Here is a 22,951-nt window from a genome sequence, read left to right as displayed (position 1 = left end):
TGCACCAATTCAACATAATCGCCAGAAAATTTAACATGTTAATTTCCTCACATTAGACAAAATGCATGGTTATAACAGCAGATCCAAGAAGAATAAGATGTAAATTGGAGCTGGAAGGTCAGATAATAGAACAAGTGATGGAGTTTAAATACCTAGGCATCACACTATCTAGCTACGGAAGACTCGAAACAGAAGTGGAAGATCAAGTAAAAATAGAGCAAACAGAGCCGCAGGTTGACTGAATGACACAATATGGAGAAATAAAAATATCGGAAAAGAAATGAAAAGCAGAATTTACAAAACACTCATCAGACCAATAACGCGGCAGAAACACGACCCGACACAGAGAGGACAAAAAAATTGCTCGAAACAGCGGAGATGAAAACCCTTCGAAAAATCGATGGTAAGACTCTATGGGACAGAGCTAGAAGTATAGATATACGGAGATGCAAGGTGTATAACATTAATAACTGGGTAAGGAACAGAAGAATAGAATGGAATGACCACATAAGCCGAATGACAACAAATGTTGTCATTCGGCTAGTCAGGACAGCGAGAGACGGTTCCCCAATAGGAAGACGATCAGTGGGAAGACCACGAAAACGATGGAACGACAACTTACTAGAGGCACATTGAAAAAACAGACAGAGTCATGTCTATACAAAAAGAAGAAGAAAAAGAACTCTTTTAACTACGATGACGCATACAAGCGTCCAAAAATGACTATAGATTAATGCCATGGACGCATAAGTGCGCTTTGTGTGTATTATATTCAAACGGAATTACATAGTTCTGCCGGCACAGGAGCTGAGGTTGGAAATATTAAAGAGGAGCTGAAAGGGTTAAACTTGGTTACTACAAATTTTTTCACCTTAATAAAATACCTTTCACCGCGCCGCTGACCGCATGCACACTCACCGTTTGCTCGCAAGTTCGGGAACTCACTTTTTAGCGGTTCAGCGTTAGTTTACCTTGAACGCTCAACGCGGTGTGAGAGTTCGCAAGCCGACTTGATTATCTGTTTGGTGTCTGCGTGTCTGTGTTGTGATTCGATTTTCGGCGGTTTGTTTTCGAATTTGTGGTGATTATTAGTGCCCAAAAGGGATATACCACTGCCAGAACACGATTTAAGGTAGGGTTTTAGTTATCAAAATGTTGTAAAAGGTCGTAGAATAAATTTGTTGTCGGAGTTTTACATAACTGTGACAGGTTGATTTCTTGCTCAGGTGCTCTCATAATACAACTTGCTAATTTATTTGTTTTTGTTTGTTGTTGTTGTTTCTATGTAATAAAACATTTAAATTTAGTTGTTTACGAGATATTTTAAATATTTGCGAGAATTTTGTTACAAAATTCTGTATGTTTTGACTATCGTATCGCGTATCCAAAGTTGTTGTTTACCCAAATGTAACACAAAATAACAAAAAAGCTCGAGACAATGAGAAAACAGTAATAGCAAAAAACGGCCCAATAAAAACAGCAACAAGTTTTATTTTTATTTGAGTACCGTTATGTTTTTTACCTTTCATTGAAATTGAAGTTTTTCCTTCAATTTGAATTGAAAAGATAGCTTTATTTATTACTCCTATTTGTAAGAAAGGATGTAAGATGTCTGCTGTACTGCTGTATTCTATCTCTTAAGTTGTTTGGGTTCCTTCTGTGCAAACCATTGACTTAGTTTTGTAATTCTCTCTTGATCAGCCAACAACATGTTATCATTTGTTGAAAATAGTAATTTCAATGATTTTTGGATTATCTTCAACGGAATCATAACTCATAACTGATTATTTTAGATCATTATAATGGGAAATGATTATGGATTACTCTTGTAGGGGAAACATTGCTTGAGGTTTCGCTTGCTTCGAAAGATAAAAGAATAGGATTTAGGTATTTAAGATTAAGCCCATATCAGGAGTTATCACTCGCTAGCATACTGTCATCATGTGAACAAGTCGAATTAGAGCTCAGATGGTACCTAGATTACATGGAATATTTTGAACATCCATGTTCAAGTTCGCATATTTCATCTATGTTTCCTTGACGCATTACTTTTAAAGGGTTTTTACCCATATATTTTTATAATATTGTATTTTGGTGGTTAGCATGTTAGATCACGTAAGCACTGATGATGATTGGTCATCCAATCAAAAACTAGTTCTGTGATGTAGCCCTTTTTAGGGACTTTTAAATATATACCTTTTATAAAGGATTTTATTCGTTTTTTGTATTATATGGTATACAGCCAACTACAGGAAAACTTTTTCCTTGCGGATGTTTAAAAATGTTTATTAGTTTTTTCAGGATTCGAAAAAAATGGACACCATGTCCGTGGTGATATTTTCCAAATCAAACATTCGCTATCTTTGTCATACAACGCACTGAGTCGAATAGAATATGGTGTAAAGACAGTGACAACTTTAAATATTTGACATGGCATCGGGAATATTTTGAGTTGTTGATTAAATAATATTGATAGTGTATTTGATAAATAATTGATTAAGGACGTGAACTTAATGACAAGTTATTTATTGTTTATTATTTATGGAAGATCCAAGCAGAGAATACACCAGGCTAGCTTCTGTGATCCAAGTATTTTGTTGTTAGAGATGTTTAAAATTGTAAGCGTTCCATAGTAACAATACATTATTAAAAAATCATTTTATCACTTTTCTTCTTTTCTCGATTGAGTATTAGTTTTTGTTGTACAGTATATAAATTATTACAATCACTGAATACATAGTTAGTGAAAAAAAAATATCAGTAGTAATTGCACAAGAGCTCTGAAATTATTGAATTTTTCCCGAGTGACACTTTGACAGTTTTAATTTTTAATTATGTCAAAGTGCCACGAGAGCAAAAATTCTATATTAATTTCAGAGGTCGAGTGCAATTTGTTGCGATTATTTCATGAATAAAACTGTTCAAAACCAAAATTTTATTGTAATTTATTTATGTAAGTACCATTAAACACACAGTTTTTATAAATATTTGACGATTGAAAGTCATCACTTTTATAATTTTTAAAACATTAATTGTCATTAATATCACTGAATGTATTTTTTCGTAGCAACGAAGGGCATCCGACGTAATATACTTAACGACGGGAGATTATCAAAAATTATCGATTTAATTCAGATTTCTGTAGCTTTCTATTGGTCAGAATCTCCTATGAATGAAATAATCATATTAATTAACTGAATTAATAATTTAAGCAAGTAACAGTTATCCAAGAACATTAAAAAGCCATCTCTTAAAGTTAATCATGACATTGTCAAGTAATGTTTACATATCCATACCAGTGAGAATTTTACTACACGTAATTTGCCGTGTAAAGACAGAAAAAGTAGGGATAGCCGTAAAATATTTGCGCCTTTACTCTTAAGTTTTATTCTGTGAGCAAGTATGTTCTCAAAATATTTATACCACTCATTACAAAGAATAGATGGTTCTGTACATTTTTTACTCCTCTAAATTGTATTACAATATTAACATTTGATGAAAATAGGCACTTCATAATTAATTTCCAATAAAACACTTATATGCTAGATACAATAAGGGTCATTGTATTCAGATTGACGTATTTGGTAGTTTAAATAATTTACATAATTATAGTTTATTATATGTAATTGTGTATAATGACACAATATATTCTACTTAATTATTTATAATTTATTTGATGTCTTTCTCTTAAATAAATTTTTATTTTATCGACTATTGTAGAGGTGATGATACTTCTTATTGATGAGATGAGAACTCTTTGTAGCTCTTGTAGTACATAACTGATCTAGTACCTAGTATCGATTGCACCCATTTGATAATGGAAGGTGGTTGCAGCGTCTTTCTCTGTTGCAACAACGACAATGTACTCCAATGAGGAGTTATTAAATGCTCTCTTTGTCTATGAACGCACATAACGCCATTCTTTTGAAGCGATCGCCTTTTCAAGATCTTTAACAAGAGAATTCAAAGCATCTATGGTAGATTTGCTTGGTTGATAGGTAAATTTTTCTTCGTGAAGCAGCATACTTGTCAAGTATTCACCACTTATGTGTGTAGCATTTTTTCCATACTTTGTATTAGACAGAAAGTTGGACAAATAGGTATATATGGCTTTGGTTCCTTTGGAAGCAGTATCTTGAATATTTTTGCTAAGTGGAGCATTAGGGTATTTATGTCCTGCTTCAGCAGAACTGGGAACATGCCATTGTCTCCAGAAGACTTGTAGAGCTTAAACGTATTTATAACCCAAATTATGTTCAAATGGAAGTATTTATTATATATATATATATATATATATATATATATATATATATATATATATATATATATATATATATATATATATATATACGGGGTGTCATATCGGCTGACGCCGCATCCCCACACCTAACCGCCATCTATTTCTATCCTGGGCATCTTCCTCTTCCAAATCTCGGTGTTCCATGGCCTTCCTTATCGTGTCATTCCGGGATAGTCTTGGTCTTCCCCTTTTCTTCCTACCTGGGGGTTTCCATTTCAGGAGTTTCTTTTGCCATCGTTGGTCGTCCATTCTAAGTAAGTGACCGAACCATTTTAGGCTTCTTCTCTCGAGCCTGTCTACCGCTGTATCGTGTGCCTGCATCCTTCTTTATTCATGTATTTATTAATGAGAGAAATACAAATAACAAACTAGAAGACAAACAAGAAACAAGATAAACATAAACATAATCGTAGATTTAAAATATTACTTACTATACTAAATTTACATTCAAGATGCAGTAGAAATAAACAAACCAAGACACGTTAAATGCTACTAGGAGCACTCCCGAATCATAATTTACAATGTATAAACTTTGGAAATCATTATTTGGGATTTACAATGTATACAGAATATACACATTGTAAATTATGATTCTAGAGTGCTGCTAGTAGCATTTTTAACGTGTCTTGGTTTGTTTATTTCTACTGCATCTTGGTTGTAAATTTAGTATAGCTCTGTAGTGCCTTACCATCGATTTTTATAAGAGTTTTCATCTCTGCTGTTTTCAGCATCAATATCAGGAACTACCTGTATACTATAGATATAATGTAATAAGTTTTACTTTATTTCGTGATACAATCTGGATAGGTTTTGAATAACTTTGACGAATTAATAATAAAAAAATTGGAAAAACAAACGAGTTTGTTGTTGTAATCGCTAAAGATACGTATCCATACGTGGGTGCTCCGTGCTCGGTGTAGCAGCTTCACATAGTGGATACGTTGGTGCTCGCCGTTCGGCGCTCACCCTCTTCAATACAACCGGATTGCGGTTGATATGTAGGGGAGCACATGCCGTATCCATTTGAGCAGCTACACCGAGCACGAAGCACCCACGTATGTATACGTACCTTTAACATCCATTAGTGAAGAAAGCACATTAAAGAGATCATTTGCTGATGATAAAAGTATACCTATATTAATCAGTAGGTATTACTTACATTATCATATTTCTTTGTAGACATGCAAGAATACGTTTAAATACTCCTATCCTATCCAACATCATATTTGTCTGTTTATTGTTATTGTTTTATTAGATTTTTATCTAAAAAGGAAGTATTAGTTATGCTTGTTTTTACTGAGGATCAGCATATAACCTTTAAAGTAATTCCTTGGATTTTATAAATTTTAATGGAAATTTATTTTAAATTTATGTATTTATTAAAATTTCAAAGGATTTATGGATATCTAACTGTTGTTGCTGAGTTTTGAGTTATTCATATTATAAAATTCTTCGTATAATATGATTTAATAAAGACCTACAGAATATCGAATATATTTTATACAATAGGGCAATATTTGAACATACACTTCTCCAAGAAATTAACAAACCGCCTTAAAAATTGGTCATTTTTATTGTCTGGACTTTCCTAAACCGTTGTCCGATTTAATTGATTTTTTAACATGTTATAGCCTTATTCTTTAACAATATCGCTGTAATAATAGTGTTGCTAGACAGGTAAATTCTCATTGTATACCGGGTGTACCAATCAAACTGTGATTTTTCTCAAAGTTTGCGTGAACTTTGGAATATGCTACTAGCATTTATAAAATACTGAAATTAAAACCCAACTACTTATAGCCTCATATAACCCAATTTATTGAAGAGAAAGACATAAAATAAAATTGTCAAAAATTAAATAAATAAAATACATATATTGTCTCATTATACAACATTACATATAATAAAGTATAATTATGTAAATTTAAACTATGAAATACGTCAATTTGAATACAATGACCCTTATTGTATCTAGCATATAAATGTTTTATTCGTAATTAATTATGAAGCCTATTTTTAACAAAAATGGTAATATTGTAATAAAATTGAGAGGAGTCCTACAGAAACAGACAGAACAATAGTTATTCCTTGTAATGAGTGGTAGGTATCAATTTTTTGAAAATTTGCTCACAGAAAAAATAATGTGTGTGTACTTTGTACGCACGTAAGAAGTTATACTTCTATTATATGATTTAAACGAAATTAATATACTTTTTATTTATATTTTGTTTAAATATTAAACTAATTTATACTTACTACTTCTCAAACATTTTTATTAGAACAGTGCCAAAAATTAAAATAATAAAAGAATAAAACACACACAAACACATTAAACAAGCCACAAATGATGTCTGAACATTAATTGTCGAAAATTTTTTTAACTAAATACGTATTTTCTGATAATACAATTATATAATAAATATACTTACAATCATAAAATGTATTAAAAAAAACAAAAAAGAAAGTTTCTATTGGGACTTGAACCAGCGCTGATAAGCGCGGTTGGTATTGGAATTCATTCGCCTTCAACGCTTAGCCACGGACACTATGTGTCATTATTTACGAAGATCGACTAACTAAACGGATTAAACTTGTGATATTTTGATATTTTGAAAATTGATCAAATTATTTTAATTTTGAATTGAAATGATTTAGAATTGAAAAAATACAACAAAACATAGAGTAAGAAAACAATATATTAGGTGAATATTGATAGAAATTTTGATGGTAATCAAATTATATAAATAAAAGTATTACATACTATGTATTTTGGCAGATCAAATAGGTAGGTTTATACCCATGATAAATTAACAATTATTACGTACCTGTTGCTTTTAAAAACTATTTAAAAGTCATTACAATATTATAAACTTTTTTGTTTCTGTCCTCACAACAATAAAACTAATATATTATACATTTGTTTACCTTTACCTTTACCTCCAAACCACAGCTGTCCTACAGCTGCCATATCGGATAATTTTTGACATGTCATTTGAACATCCAATCAGAACAAAGTTATAATGCGCATGCGCCGGGCTGATAGGTTTTAACATATAAAAATTCACCCTCTATCGCCGGTAAAGAAGTATAACTTCAACAAAGACAATAATTAAATGTTGTGTTTATACAGAGTGGCCAAACAAAAGAGTCCACCCCTATATTTGGCAGTATTTATTAGATTTTAGGGAAATAAAAAACCAGCTCAATTGTTGATCTAAGGGGGACACATTTTTATGGTACAAACATCTCTGTCATTTGTCAATTCCCCTGTGAAGTTGGCACCTCTAAATACGATTTTTTCAAAAATTTTTCTTTTTTTTTAATTGTCCATCAAATGTCCACTCTTGTCCAGTAAAAAATTTTTTTTGTCCACCTTTTGTTTACGAGATGCTAAAAAACGTGAAATAGGGCCAAACACCCCGAAGTCAAAAAAATGTCGTAAAAACTGATACGTTTGATTGTCCAACTGTTGTCCACACTTGTCCAGGCATTTTTTTAATTGTCCACCTTTTATTTATTTAAATTAGCAATAATCATCGTTTGTTTGTAAAAATGGCAAAAAATGAGAATTTTTGGAATTTTTTTTTCACGTTTGATTGTCCATCGAATGTCCACCCTTGTCCAGCAAAAATTTTTTTTTGTCCACCTTTTGTTTACGAGATACTAAAGAAACGTGAAATAAGGCCCAAAAATTGATACGTTTGATTGTCCAACTGTTGTCCACACTTGTCCAGGCATTTTTTTTAATCGTCCACCTTTTGTTTACGAGATACTAAAAAAACGTGAAATAAGGCCCAACACCCCGAAGTCAAAAAAACGTCGTAAAAACTAATACGTTTGATTGTCCAACTGTTGTCCACACTTGTCCAGGCATTTTTTTTAATTGTCCACCTTTTATTTATTTAAATTAGCAATAATTATCGTTTGTTAGTAAAAATGCCAAAAAAGGAGAATTTTTGGAAATTTTTTTTTTCACGTTTGATTGTCCATCGAATGTCCACCCTTGTCCAGCAAAAAATTTTTTTTTGTCCATCTTTTGTTTACGAGATACTAAAAAAAAGTGAAATAAGGCCCAACACCCGAAGTCAAAAAAACGTCGTAAAAACTGATACGTTTGATTGTCCAACTGTTGTCCACACTTGTCCAGGCATTTTTTTTAATTGTCCACCTTTTATTTATTTAAATTAGCAATAATCATCGTTTGTTAAGTAGTAAAAATGCCAAAAAATGAGAATTTTTGGAAATTTTTTTTCACGTTTGATTGTCCATTGAATGTCCACCCTTGTCCAGCAAAAATTTTTTTTTCCACCTTTTGTTTACGAGATACTAAAAAAACGTGAAATAAGGCCCAACACCCCGAAGTAAAAAAAACGTCGTAAAAACTGATACGTTTGATTGTCCAACTGTTGTCCACACTTGTCCAGGCATTTTTTTTAATTGTCCACCTTTTATTTATTTAAATTAGCAATCATTATCGTTTTCTAAGTAGTAAAAATGCCAAAAAATGAGAATTTTTGGAAATTTTTTTCACGTTTGATTGTCCATCAAATGTCCACCCTTGTCCAGCAAAAATTTTTTTTTGTCCACCTTTTGTTTACGAGATACTAAAAAAACGTGAAATAAGGCCCAACACCACGAAGTCAAAAAAACGCCGTAAAAACTGATACGTTTGATTGTCCAACTGTTGTCCACACTTTTTTTTTTTTAATTGTCCACCTTTTGTTTATTTAAATTAGCAATAATTATTGTTTGTTAGTAAAAATTCCAAAAAATGAGAATTTCTCATTTCGTCTTCTGTGATTGGTAGATGCCGCGTCAAAGAATATCGATCTTGAAAAAATTATTTCGTCATTAGTTAAAGCGGGACAGAGGCCGTTTTCTCCGGTTTCCTCCTTCCACTCATTCGCTTTCTGTTCTATGCGTCTCACTCACACTGCAGCAGCCTCTGTGTCCCCTTAAGATGGGAAATATTGCTTGCACCAGGAATTTGATTAAAACTTGCAGTTTACATTTTTCGTTTATTAAAACATTTATCACCGACACTTTTACTATTTTCTATAAACTTATAGAAAAATGAAATGTTGAATGTTTACAAAAATCCTACAGAAGTATATCAATAAACTCACTTATTAATTGTTAGTCGTCTAATTGTCTATTTCTCCGTGATTCTCAAACCTATCATGCATTTTTTTTTTTCAAAAATGTAAACATATATTATTTTTCGGTTATCCAATCAACATAACTTGAGCATAGTTTCTTCGAATTTTACAATTTAACTTGTGCCTTACTTTTCATTCACAAGCAACTATTTAAATATATGACAAGTACTGCATATTAAAATGAATCTTTTTAAATAGTAAGTAACCCATGTGAAAAGTTATAGATGACATACTATTCTCAAAAATGTTGATCATCAAGAAATTTTTCATCCTCGCCTTCAAATTTACAGAAAATTGTCAGCATTTAACGCATCAAATGAATCATACTTCCGAGGAATTTTCTAATATGTTATTATCAAATTAGAAATAATTGGGATCAACAAAAAAAAAGAAAAATAGAAAGTGTACAAATAAAAAAAATGCGAAAATATGTCTAAACATCAGTTGGACAGTAAAATCTATTAGTTTTTATGACCTTTTTTCAAAGTCCAGGTGCTTGGCCTTATTATGGGTAAAATATATTATGTATCATTTTCTAATTATCTCTTAGGCTAAAAATGGACAACGAAAATTTTCTTGCTAAGCAATAGTAAAAGTTAAAAACATCAAACAAACAATAATATATTTCTTCACTAGTGTGGAAAAGTTTTTTTAAACGAATCTGAGGGTTGCAATGCGAGCCGAATGCGAGCATTGTAATCAGATGAGTTAAAAAAACTGTTCCACATTAGTTAAAAACGATATTTTATTCAACAATGTGTGAAAATGCGAATATTGCATCGCGCGAACGTGTGGAAAAGTAACCTTTCCTACACAGCGTTGAATAAAAATATCATTTTTTGGAATTCGCATTCATGATCCATTGTTGCTACCAAATTAAAAAATATTGCTGAGAAAAAACCAATGTTTCACAAGTAATGAAAATGTCTGAACACGAATGGACAACTTTTGGACAATCCAAAGCTGTTAGTCCTGACAACTTTTTCTCGAATTCGGAAACTTGTACTCCTTCCCTGTCCAAAAAATTGTTTTCAACTATTTTTTTCAAAAAAGGTGGACAAAAAAACTTTTTGTTGGACAAGGGTGGACATTCGACGGACAATCAAACGTGAAAAACAATTTCCAAAAATTCTCAATTTTTGGCATTTTTACTAACAAACAATAATTATTGCTAATTTAAATAAACAAAAGGTGGACAATTAAAAAAAATGCCTGGACAAGTGTGGACAACAGTTGGACAATCAAACGTATCAGTTTTTACGACGTTTTTTTGACTTCGGTGTGTTGGGCCTTATTTCATTTTTTTTAGTATCACGTAAACAAAAGGTGGACAAAAAAATTTTTTGCTGGACCAGGGTGGACATTCGATAGACAATCAAACGTGAAAAAAAATTTCCAAAAATTCTCCTTTTTTGGCATTTTTACTAACAAATGATAATTATTGCTAATTTAAATAAATAAAAGGTGGGCAATTAAAAAAAATGCCTGGACAAGTGTGGACAACAGTTGGACAATCAAACGTATTAGTTTTTACGACGTTTTTTTGACTTCGGGGTGTTGGGCCTTATTTCACGTTTTTTTAGTATCTCGTAAACAAAAGGTGGACAAAAAAATGTTTACTGGACAAGAGTGGACATTTGATGGACAATTAAAAAAAACAAAAATTTTTGAAAAAATCTTATTTAGAGGTGCTAACTTCACAGGGCTCAATTCCCTCCCTTCCACTTCCGCCACCCCTTATTTTTAAATAGGGAATAGGGGTCGTGTGATAGCTCATTTGAAAAGTTAGTCAATTCTCTATTCAGTAATATCAACATTGACATAAACACGTATACAGGGTGTCCAATACCATGATTTTGGTTTTGGAAAAGTTAATGTCCAAAGCCAGCCAGTGACTCTCTTCTGATAATATCGGATAATATGTTCATCAATATTTTTGATGAACAGTTGGTCTTCTGTTTCCGCTAATACTACGGCGTCATCGGCATATCTTACATTGTTAATGATGATTCCATTGACTCTGGCACCTTCAGGACGATCTTCAAGAGAAGCTCTGATATGTTCGGCATAGACATTAAATAATAGAGGGGACAGAATGCACCTTTGACGCACGCCTCGTTCTATGTTTATGTAATTGGTGTTTTCGTTGTCTGTTCGAACACATCCTGTGTGGTTCCAGTATGTATTGCTTATGATAGCTATGTCGTGTCCATGCAACCTTACTTCTTTTAGCACATCAATCAATTTTTAGTGTCTGATGCGGCCGAAGGCCTTTCTATAATCGATAAAGCATACATACAACCGTTTTTGAACCTCAAAATTAGTGGTAATCCAGGTTTATTGTTCAACAATTTTTCTTGAGAGCAATTCTGACTGGACTTATTGTAAATTTTCCATCTCTTTGGCATTCCATATTAGAAGGGAAAATTACTTTTATTTAATAATCTAATGGTAAGGGTTTAAATGATGCTCCATTTTATCTTTTTGTCTTTAAATATTATTCTGTATGTTATATGTAAAATAATAAGCTAGATTTGTTTTATTGGGCAATTCACTGATCCTGTATCATTGTTTGGTCATATTGGATGAATCAAAATTCATTCTTCTTTACGTGCCATCTCCGCGACGAAGGTTGGCAATCATCATTGCTATTCTAATTTTTGACACTACAGCCCGAAAGAGTTCAGTTTAGCTACATCCAAACCATTCTCTGAGATTTTTCAGCCAGGACATTTTTCTTCTACCTATGCTGCGCCTTCCTTGAATCTTTACCCGCATTATTAATTTTAGGAGTGCATATCTGTCACCACGTGTTATATGACCCAAGTATTGCAGTTTTCTTATTTTGATGGAATCCAGTATCTCCCTGCTGTTCTCTATACTTTTTAGTACTTAGCATCTACTTTAGCTCTACAGCATTCTTCGATATGTCCTCATTTCAAATGATCTATTAAGACATTGTTTATTAAGAGTCCATGTTTCCCCACCATACAAAAGAACAGAAAATACATAACACTTTAGTACTCGTTTTCTAAGATTATGGCTGAGGTTTCTACTACATAATATTTGTTTCATATTATTGAATGCACTTCTAGCCTTTTCTATTCTAATTTGATTTCTTTGATATAATCGTTTGTTTCATTGATGTTCATTATTGTATGTTAAATGTTGTTCTGAAGCTATTTCATTGTGGCATTTTTGTGGAAAATTTCAACTATTCTAAATGGGAAATAAGCCACAATTTAACTAAAAAAATGATTATATTAACATTTCGAAGTCCAACTCGGATGTCGTTGTCAAAATACAAAATATTAAATGTTAAATGATTTAATATTTTGTATTTTGACAACGACATCCTATTTGGACGTCGAAACGTTAATATAATCATTTTTTTAGTTAACTTGTGGCTTATTTCCCATTTAGAATAGTTGTATGTTAAATATTACAATATAAACTGTCTGTGTTTTTACACACAACATATTAATATGTATACAATATTTATCAAAGTCGCACAAGTTTTATAAGAAGTTTGCGGTGATTTTCATATCAAGGTACAAGGTAAATTTGTTGACGTCACATAACCAACGCTATCTGAACTGTATCGCTAAAGTTTTAAGCCAAAGTCATTGTAAATGATTTATATGTATAACTTTCTACCTGTTCCAAGTTCAGCCGTTCTGATCTGCGTGGGATTTTTGGTTTCGGTTCATCTAATAATATGATTCTGTGAGCGGGAAGATAATTAGACAGGTGGTCCATTGTACCTGTCACGTCTTGAGCTAATAAGTAACTGTATAGTACCAATAGCTAATAGCATCAGGCAATTAGATAATTATGTAATTATTTTTTTGCAAATAATATAGTGTTGCTGCGTTCAAAAAGCAATATTAATTATAATTTATAAGTAAATTAAATGTTTGTTTGTTGTGGTCTACCGAAAGAAAACACAATGTTGCGGGAACTAAGTTCCTGAAATGATTTATTAGAATTTACTTAATACATTTTAATGCATTATTATTACATTACTACACAATTAAATATCTAAGCAAAGGTTCATTGTATACAGTTTACACACGTTGATCTCAAAGACAAGGAAGTTTCATAGTACATATATTTGCCCTGCTTAGTAAAAATGTCCTATCTACAATTTTTGTTTTTTCGTGATAAGGTTAATAGGACGTTTATTCTAAGACAAACAAATTTACGCTTTTGTGCGATTTGAGATGGCAGGAAAAGACTTTGTGACGAATAAAGCAATAAAATGCTAAATGTCTAATAGTAGTCGATTTATAACCTTATCACGAAAAAATGAAAATTGTAGATCAGACGTTTTTACTAAGCAGGGCAGATATGTATTAACCTGTATCTTCCGGTCTTCTATATCTAGTCTATATCTGGTTTATATCTGGTCTTCTTCCGTCCTTCTTTGGTTTTAGTATACTAGTTCTAGTTTGGTTCTAGTTGAGGAATAATTTTTGATTGTCTCCAGTTGTTAGGAAAATATCTGTTGTTCAATCTGTATATACCTACATATGTAGAATAGTTGCACTATCACTTTCTTGGGTGGTTCCTTTAGTGCAATATTACCCCAGGCTGTGGGTGAAAAAACGTGATATAATTCAGGAATTTTTGAAACCTATCAGGTGTTGTAAAGGACGATGCCAGGAATAACTTCTACTAAAATGTAACCAAAAATATTGTGCGCTTATTTTTTTATTGCGATTTTCATTTGTTAAATTTGCAATTTTTAAAGATTTTTAATTTTGCAGCTTAGGATATTGATTTTGAGAAAAACTTTTTAATAAAAAGCTGTAGTAAATTAAAAAACCTACAATTTGAGCTATGGTAACTTTAATTTCGTTTATTGGTTATTGCAAAACAGCCTGCGAAAGGTCCAAAATGGCCGTTTTTTACAGTTGCATTATTTATTGTACAAATAATTTTTTTTAAATTTTTTAAAGCTTTAAAATGAAGATCTTTTAATTCCAAACATAAAAAAATTGTAAATCCAGAATAACGAATTTGTTGCTTAGATATTATAAATTGCTTATCCCAAGAGGTCAAATGTCGAAGGCATTTTTTTGGGATTTTTTTGAAAAAAAAATCGTAGTGAGTTGATGAAACATCCAATCTCCTTCTAAAGAGTTTTATTTTCATATTCTGATGTAAATAAATGCGTAAAACATTTTTAAACCTCTAATTTTTTGGTTTGAAAATAAGGGGGCAATTTCGTTATAAACATTTAGAGCTGAAGCGGCCCTGTACATCCTATGAGTTTTTAACTTACAGATTATTGTTGCTGAAGACGAAACGAAAAGTTATAAAAAATAAAAAAAATTCTAGGACCAACTGAACCTGAGATATTTGTTTTTTTTTTCTTAAATCGTAGTGCCTTTATTTATAATAATTAAGAAATTATTTTACAGTCATTGACTAAAGAAAGACTTATATTATCTTAAAATAAAAATGATTATAAAATATAATTACATTTAATTACTAAAAATTATTTTTAAAATCGGTGCTTTTGCGAGCGGCCGAATTTTGCGCGCTCGGAAAATTTTTACGTAACTTGTATTAAATTTTGACAAAAAATAATTTAATATACAATCTATTTACCGCTGTACTTGTTTTTTTTTGATAAACTTTTATATGTGAAATCTCATTTCTGAAAAAATAATATTATAAAAATGATACATACAGGGTGTCCCAGACTAATTTAGCCACGCTATATCTCTTAAACGGATAGAGATTTTCGAATGGGACAAAAAGTGGTGTATTCTACTTGTAATACACTTGTGTGGCGTAGAAAAAAATCATCCCTTAAATATTCATCCCTTAGTTACAACCCCTAACTTTAATTTTTTTAATAGCACCCTGTATATTTTTTTATAGTTTTGGATGTGGTCTTCTATCGTCTATTCAACAAATTTTTTGAAAATAAAATCTGTTCGTAAATAACCAAGAAAATATCAGTTTAGTTTTGTTAATTATGTGTCCCAGACTAATTTATCCAGACTATATTTCTTAAACGAATAGAGATTTTCGAATGGGACAAAAACTGATCTATTACATTTGTAATATACTTTCATATGGCGTAGAAAAAATTCATCCAATAAATATTCATCCCTTAGTTACAACCCCTAATTTTATTTTTTTTTAAATAGCACCCTGTAAGTTAGCGATGAATATTTATTGGATGAATTTTTTCTACGCCATATGAAAGTGTATTACAAATGGAATAGATCAGTTTTTGTCTCATTCGAAAATCTCTATTCGTTTAAGAAATATAGCCTGGATAAATTAGTCTGGGACACACAATTAACAAAAATAAACTGATAGTTTCTTCGTTATTTACGAACCGATTTTATTTTCAAAAAATGTGTTGAATAGACGATAAAATACCACACTCAAAATTATTAAAAAATATACAGTGTGCTATTAAAAAAATTTAAGTTAGGGGTTGTAACTAAGGGATGAATATTTAGGGGATGATTTTTTTTACGCCATATTAAAGTGTATTACAATTAGAATATATCAGTTTTTGTCCCATTCGAAAATCTCTATTCGTTTAAAGGCTGTATGACACTATACATTTTCTTGTATCATTTCTAATATCGTTTCTGATATGTCAAAAAAAATGCATAGTGTCATACACAGATACAAGAAACGATATCAGAAACGATACAAGAATTTGAGTCAGACACAGATTCTTGTACAAGAACTGCGCCAATTTCTGCGCAAAGAGCAAAAACGTAAAACCTGCTGGTAAAACATCTAAAATGTCATAATTACTTACTCATAATGGCAGCTGAAATGAAAATGGGATCATGTATTGATGAGTTTATTTGTGTTTTTGTAGGTATTATTTTAGTCCAGAAAGCCACTGCGCATCCGCTAGGAAAAATATTCTAATTCGGATTTTTTGCACAATCTTACTCAAAAAGGACTCCTTTTAACAAATTTGCATGTTGCCAGGACCAAAAGGTGGTCAAAAATTTTTTAAACGTTTTTTTTTTTGTTTTTTTCCTAAAATTATTTTTTTGCATGGAAAAAAGTTTTTTTTAGGTTTTTTGGATAATTCCAAACAGAAAAGGTCTTTAGTGACTTTTCTCTAAAAATGATAGTTTTTGACATATAAACGATTAAAAATTGAAAAATTGCGAAATCGGCCGTTTTTAACCTTCAAAAACTATGTGAAAAACTGAAAATTTGAATGTTGTCAAGGTAGGCAGATATTCTTTAAACATCGATTGATGAAATCCCGAAGAGTTTTTTGCAATACAATTTTCAAAACTCCTTTGTTTTTTAATTGCTAATCAAGCGTGCGCGACACTATTTTCTACAGACAGTATGGTGCAAATGAAAGGAATAAATTCGTTATTTCGTAAACCGGCGACTTTAAGGAAAAATCCCGAAACAGGTCGATTTTTATTTTTAAGTTATGATATTGTGGCATATATGGTATACTAGTGACGTCATCCGTCTGGGCGTGATGACGTAATCGATGATTTTTTTAAATGAGAATAGGGGTCGTGTGGTAGCTCATTTGAAATGTTCTTCAATTCTCTATTCGGTAATGTAAACATTTACATAATTATTTATACAGGGTGTCCTTCTACTTCTTTTTTTGTCAAATAATTTAATTTAATAAAAAAATTTTGGACACCCTGCATAAATAATTATGTAAATGTTTATATTACTGAATAGAGAATTGAAGAACCTTTCAAATGAGCTAGCACACGACCCCTATTCTCATTTAAAAAAATCATCGATTACGTCATCACGTCCAGATGGATGACGTCACTAGTATACCATATATGCCACAATATCATAACTTAAAAATAAAAATCGACCTGTTTCGGCATTTTTCCTTAAAGTCGCCGGTTTACGAAATAACGAATTTATTCCTTTAATTTGCACCATACTGTCGGTGGAAAATAGTGTCGCGCACGCTTGATTAGCAATTAAAAAACAAAGGAGTTTTGAATATTGTATTTCAAAAAACTCTTCGGAATTTCATCAATCGATGTTTAAAGAATATCTACCTGCCTTGGCAACATTAAAATTTTCAGTTTTTCACATAGTTTTTGAGGGTTAAAAATGGCTGATTTCGCAATTTTTCAAATTTTAATCGCTTATATGTCAAAAACTATCATTTTTAGAGAAAAGTCACTAAAGACCTTTTCTGTTTGGAATGATCCAAAAAATCTAAAAAAACCTTTTTCCATGCAAAAAAAAATTATTTTAGGAAAAAAACAAAAAAAAAAACGTTTAAAAAATTTTTGACCACTTTTTTATCCTGGCAACATGCCAATTTGTTAAAAGGAGTCCTTTTTGAGTAAGATTGTGCAAAAAATCCGAATTAGAATATTTTTCCTAGCGGATGCGCAGTGGCTTTCTGGACTATTTATAAATCTTATATTGATACTTAATATACCGTTTGGTATGGACTACTGTTCTACTAATAACCATATATTTAGCTCCTAGTAAAGTTCAAACTATAAATTTAGGTTTCATGGTGCATAATTTTTTACAAAATACAATAGCTCCTAATTTGGATCAAATTGAAGATAATTCTAATGCAAATATTTTAGCACAAATTCAAAACAAAATAAAAACACAAATAATCAACCTCAAACAGTCAACGTAAAATTCTGGTTAACATTAAAATGTTAATTAAAAGTTTATAAATTTTATAAAATCCGTAAAATCAGCTGTAGATGCAGTACTACCATAACGTGACAGGGAGTGACAAACAAAATATCGACCAACCACGTGCCGAATTTCATACAATTTTCGATACAAGAACTTGCATAGTGTCATACAGGGCACAAATGTACGTACAAGAAATGATACAAGAAAATGTATACAAGAAACGATATCAGAAACGATATTAGAAATGATACAAGAAAATGCATAGTGTCATACAGCCTTAAGAGATATAGCGTGGCTAAATTAGTCTGGGACACCCTGTATATATGAAATATATAACTATATTCTTAATTTTTTCATTGTTATATAAATATATTAATAATAATGTTACTTCTTATTATACAATATAAAACTTTTTCTTCTTGCAGTGACTATCCGTTTTGAATATTATTTCTTCAGAAATGAGATTTCACATATAAAAGTTTATCAAGAAAAACAAATACAGTGGTAAATAGACTGTATATTATAATGGTAGTATTATTATAGTCTGTTCGCTAAACTCAGACGCAACTTTCTAGATATTTTAATCGGTAATTTTGCCAATTTTAGTAAAATTGGCAGAAAATAATTACTAAATAGTTAATAATCACTAAATAGTTAGTAATTTTGCCAATTTTTGCAAAATTGGCAAAAAACAAAAAAAATATCGACTGAAATATCTAGCCAGTTGCGTCTGAGTTTAGCGAATCGACTATAAATTGTTTTCTGTCAAAATTTAATACAAGTTACGTAAAAATTTTCCTAGCGCGCGGATTTGAAGCGAGCCGGTAATCATTTTTATTTTAAGATAACATTAGTCTTTCTTTAGTCAATGACTGTAAAATAATTTCTTAATTGTTATAAATAAAGGCACTACGATTTAAGAAACAATTATCTCGGCTTCAGTTGGTTGTAGAAAATTTTTATTTTTTTATAAATCTTCGTTTCGTCTTCAGCAACAATAATCTGTAAGTTAGAAACTCATAGGATGTACAGGGCCGCTTCAGCTCTAAATGTTTATAACGAAATTTACCTTCTTATTTTCAAACCCTAAAATTATCTCTGCTTTAGTTGGTCGTAGAAATTTTTTATTTTTTTATAAATCTTCGTTTTGTCTTCAGCAACAATAATCTGTAAGTTAAAAACTCATAGGATGTACAGGGCCGCTTCAGCTCTAAATGTTTATAACGAAATTTGCCCCCTTATTTTCAAACCCAAAAATTAGAGGTATAAAAATGTTTTACGCATTTATTTACATCAGAATATGAAAATATAACTCCTTAGAAGGAGATTGGATGTTTCACCAACACTCTACGATTTTTTTTTCAAAAAGTTATAGCCTTCGACATTTGACCTCTTGTAATAAACAATTTATAATATCTAAGCAAAAAATTCGTTAATCTGACTTTACAATTTTTTTATGTTTGGAATTGAAATATCTTCATTTTAAAGCTTTAAAAAATGAAAGAAAATTATTTGTACAATAAATAATGCAACTGTAAAAAACGGCCATTTTGGACCTTTCGCAGGCTGTTTTGCAATAATCAATAAACGAAATTAAACTTACGATAGCTCAAATTCTAGGTTTTTTAATTTACTACAACTTTCTATTAAAAAGTTTTTCTCTAAAATCAATATCCTAAGCTGTAAAATTAAAAATCTTTAAAAATTGCAAATTTAACAAATGAAAATCGCAATAAAAAAAGCGCACAATATTTTTGGTTACATTTTAGTAGAAGTTATTCCTGGCATCGTCCTTTACAACACCTGATAGATTTCAAAAATTCCTGAATTATATCCTGAAATCGACCTATTTTTCACCCACAGCCTGGGGTATATTGTGGATGTGTTTAGTGCAATATTGCGTCTAAGGACGGGTAAATATTGGCTGCATCACGGGGTAGCCAGATTTTAGTTTGTGTAGGGGATTCAAAAAGACAAAACGACTAAATGTACATAAAATAACCCTTATATTCATAAGAAAATATTAAAGATGTAAAAAAAGGAAAAATCCTGGAAGAAATTGGGGAGTTCTTTTTCGAACAGTGGAAATAAGACAATAACATTGTTTTATACATATAGGTACTTAGGTAAGGTATAGGTACGCATTACAGAATTAATCTTCGGTTTTTCTTTTTAAATAGATCCACTAATTCGTTCTCACCAATTTTTATCCTATATAGTGAACGTCTTTGAGAGCCAAGCCGTCATCCGTTCAGTATATTTTCTTCTTCTTAGGCTAGAAAAAGTCCTTTCTTGGTTAGCAGTGGAAACAGATATGGTCGCCAATATTTGCAACAATGTGTAAATATTATCGTTTTAGATCCCACTTATCTAATCATTCCAAAGCTGATTTTGAAATATGAGAGGTGAGAGAATGTATCTTGGATATTTAGTGCACCCTATGTAACGCACAGCAGAATCTAATATTTGTGCGTCACAGTGTTGCCATGTCATTTCTTTCATAATTTCAATCAATGTTAAATGTACCTACAAGAATAATAGAATAAGAACGTTTACTTCTCCGTCAGTATACTAGGTAGAATGACAAATGAGGTGTCAAATGAAAGCTTATAATCCAAGAATAGTACTAAAGATGAGAAATTAGACCTAGATTGTCTGTCCCTCAAAAAATAAGCGTTATATTTGGGATTTCTAATGTCGACATTAAAAGTTGCACTATTTTTTTTTTCTATAAAACATTTTGATCTAAAACTTACCAGCAAACTTCTTTGTATTCTCTACTTTCAAATAAACGTGATTAAGAAGCTAAATTTTAAACTTCGTCACACAACTTTTGCGATTAAACTTTGCAATGCACAAATCCGCACCTTTTTCTTTGAAAAATTCATAACCTTTATCATGATAAGAATAAAAACTTGAAGCAGGTACCTTTGTCTTCAGAAATGTTAGAGCTATATACTGTAAAAACTTCAGAAAAAAATATTAAAATAGAACAGAGTTGTAGCGAGGTAAACGCAAAAAACGTGATTTCATTTTTTTTATTTTTAGGTTAAAATTGCGATTTTGACAATGTTCCCCCACATAAAATTCAAAATAAACCTCATTTTCGTTTTCAGCACCCTCGAAAATATAAAGTATGAATAAAATTAGCCATTTACCCCTCTGTGGTCAGTATCTCGAAAACTAAGCGCTTTTTTGAGGGTGTCCCGCTCGTGTATAATATCACAAAAAATTGTAACGTGATAGTATGAAAAAATAGAGGATACGGCAACGGTGTTACAAGTGATGGTCGGATCCAATGCCAAAATCTACACAGACATATTAGGGTGCACTAATTGCCAAGATGTTCGAGAATGTTAATATTTTAACACTTTTCGGGGAGGGGGTTTAAACCTCAACCCCCCCCCCCCTTGGCTAAGCTCGTGGACTGCATTACATCTCTAAACTTAAAACTTGCACAATAAATGTTAAGTTGTATTAGTATACTCGTGCGTAGTTTATTATTCTTTAATTGAATGATTGAATGTTTTTTAATGGCACGTACACTTGTTCGAGATAAAATATTACAAATGTCTTCTACTCGTAGTTTGCAACAAAGTGGAAACGTGGGATAACTCATTTAAATTGAAAGAATTGTACGGCCGACACGGATAACTTAGTTGTGTAGTGTTCAGTGTTAATTAACAAAGACATAACTAACCGTACGGTTCACTTCCTTATTGTTATGATTGCAATTTAGATTTAAGTAATGAATACAATTCCATGCAGATATCCTTACAACCTTCCTCAACCAATAGCATATCGTAAAACATTTAAAATTGAAGTAAAACGTAAGAAATCTTAACGAAAATTTATATAATAATTTATCTGTTCAACAAGTGTTTTTGTGTTTTATTTGCCTTCAGAACTTTTAATAAATTACCTATACTTTCCGTGGTCTACCCTTTTTGTCTGTGAGTCACCTTGAATGACCCCTAGGTGCAAAAAGTAATCCTAGTTCCTCTCCCCATCGTAATTTTTCTTTTAATTTCCAGAATAATAGTGTAGTTAGTTTAGTTAGAATAGGTTACACATTTGCTACTGGCTGAATGGGCACATGAGCCCGAAGGCAAAAAAAAACTTTTAATAATTTTTAATGATCTATATTTTATCATCATTCAATCTTCACTTGTCCACTGCTGGACATAGATCTCCCTCATAATTTTCCATCTATTTCGATCTTGTGGCTCTTGACGTTTTAGATCATCAGTCCAACGTGTTGGTGGACGACCTCTGCTTCGGTAAGCATTATCGCTTGGTCCCCATTCCAGTATCGGCTTTGTCCATCTATTATCTGTCATTCGAGCAACGTGCCCTGCCCAGTCCATTTCAGTGTTCTATATTTGATACACTTCCTCTATTGTGTCATTTAATAGTTTCGGATATAGAGACCCCAACTAGGCGTCCAGAACGTTCGACATTTTTCTATCCGTGCTTGTACAACGACATCGAAAATCAGTACAAAATATGTATAATATATAATATAAATGACACACATACACTTCCTCTATACTCTATGGTGTCATTAATATTATATATTATACATATTTTATACTGATTTTCGATGGGGTCGTACAAGCACGGAAGGTGCCGAACGTTCTGGGCGCCCAGTTGAGGTCTCTACATCCGAAACAATTGAAAAAAATCACGATATGGTTTTAGCCCATCGGAGATTGAAAGTGAAAGAGATTGTGGAAGTCACAGGCATTCCACATGGCTCAGTGGTTTCAATTCTGAATAGTTACTTGGCTATGAGAAAGCTTTCTGCAAGATGGGTACTGCGTTTGCTCACAATCGA

General features: G+C 31.5%; 1 protein-coding gene across 3 annotated transcripts in view; it reads left to right on the top strand.

The window, feature by feature from the left end:
* The first annotated feature begins 954 nt into the window (after window positions 1–954).
* The window catches only part of LOC114325085 (rap guanine nucleotide exchange factor 2-like), an 849,570-nt gene continuing 827,573 nt past the window's right edge, over window positions 955–22,951 (top strand). For 2 of the 3 annotated variants that reach the window (XM_050660024.1, XM_050660022.1), the window contains exon 1: window positions 955–1,132. The gene's annotated coding sequence lies outside the window, so the exon portion shown is untranslated. The remainder of the gene's footprint in view (window positions 1,133–22,951) is intronic. The other variant, XM_050660023.1, reaches the window with a different exon arrangement.

Source organism: Diabrotica virgifera, chromosome 9 (assembly GCF_917563875.1).
Source record: "Diabrotica virgifera virgifera chromosome 9, PGI_DIABVI_V3a".
Taxonomy (NCBI): Eukaryota; Metazoa; Arthropoda; class Insecta; order Coleoptera; family Chrysomelidae; genus Diabrotica; species Diabrotica virgifera.
The sequence above is the reverse complement of the archived record's forward strand: the minus strand, read 5'-3'. Positions and strand labels throughout refer to the sequence as shown.